Source organism: Penaeus vannamei, chromosome 9 (assembly GCF_042767895.1).
Source record: "Penaeus vannamei isolate JL-2024 chromosome 9, ASM4276789v1, whole genome shotgun sequence".
In the NCBI taxonomy this organism is placed as follows: Eukaryota; Metazoa; Arthropoda; class Malacostraca; order Decapoda; family Penaeidae; genus Penaeus; species Penaeus vannamei.
In genome coordinates, this window is record NC_091557.1 from 45,526,608 (window position 1) to 45,527,896 (window position 1,289).

A 1,289-nucleotide genomic window follows, 5' to 3' on the forward strand; every position below is an offset into this window, starting at 1 on the left:
CACCGTAAAGTCGTTTATGAAACAAAGGGACATAATATTATTTAAATCACATATCCACACAGACATAAATCTAGAGAGAGAGAGCTGATAAGATAGTTGGGGAACAAAGTGAGATTATTATTGTTTGGGTACTTGCAGGAGAGTACAAGACGCTGGAGGTGGAACCGGTAAACAGTAGGAGAAAAGAACTAAAAAGGGTCTTTTTGGGTACAGTTATGCGAGAAATGTACGTAGTTGGTATGATCGGAAAAAGCATAAAAGGTTGAGACGGAAATACATGTTTAGTTTTGAATATAAATACAAATCGCAAGTATAAAATATGTTAATACATTTGTGTAGTCATTTATTTTTCATCTTATTTTCATAAAAAAGTGGACACAAATATACTTTCCTACGAAAGAAATAAAGGTAATAAAACTAGCAAGAACCCTGGAATCCCCCTGAGCCATTTAAAAAGAAATTTCTCTGCTGTAGTCTTTTTTCACTCAAGATACAGACTCTTATTTGGTATATGATATGAATTTTGAAAACGGTATTATGATCTACATTGTGGTGTTCAGGTATGCGGCTAACGTATTACCTGGTTAAGGCTTTCGTAAACATCCGCAACCTATCTCCAGTTGTTTTCATGTGTATATTCTCTTGCTCTTTATTTATCTATTTATATGTCCTTTTGGTTTCCAAATTGCTTTGCATTTTTACTATTCCAGTTGATTTTGTATATATTTTATTCATTTTTTTATATCCATATATCTTCTCTAGCAGTTTTATTTGAAAATCTTGAAAATATAATTAATTTATATTATTATAAAAGAAAATAGTGTTCACTAAATCCACTTTATCCATCAAAAATTGCCCTTATCCGTCCTTGACAAGTATGCTGCACATATTTGAAAAGCGAAACAGGCTTCCAATAACCGGCATGTTCATGAACGAGTAACTGCTTTATATCCATGGCTGTTATGAAAAGAAAGGGAAAGACAAAATAATAATCTGCTAAGCACTGTAGTTTTTTTTATATGCCAAACGTTCTGAAACGATAATTTCAAAATCGCTAAAATTACGCTTTTATATTCACCTTCACTTAATGTCTTATATCGAAGGCCCAGATAACTTAATTATATGAGTGAAAATAGATTTCAATATCATCACATCACTGCCTGGATATCTCTGATTCTACCATCTACTTTTCACATAACTCGAAGTTCCCGCATTGAACATAAACAGAAGAAGAACCACTTCTGAGCACTCTCACCTTCTGCTGTAAATCTCCTTCAAACGATGGCTCA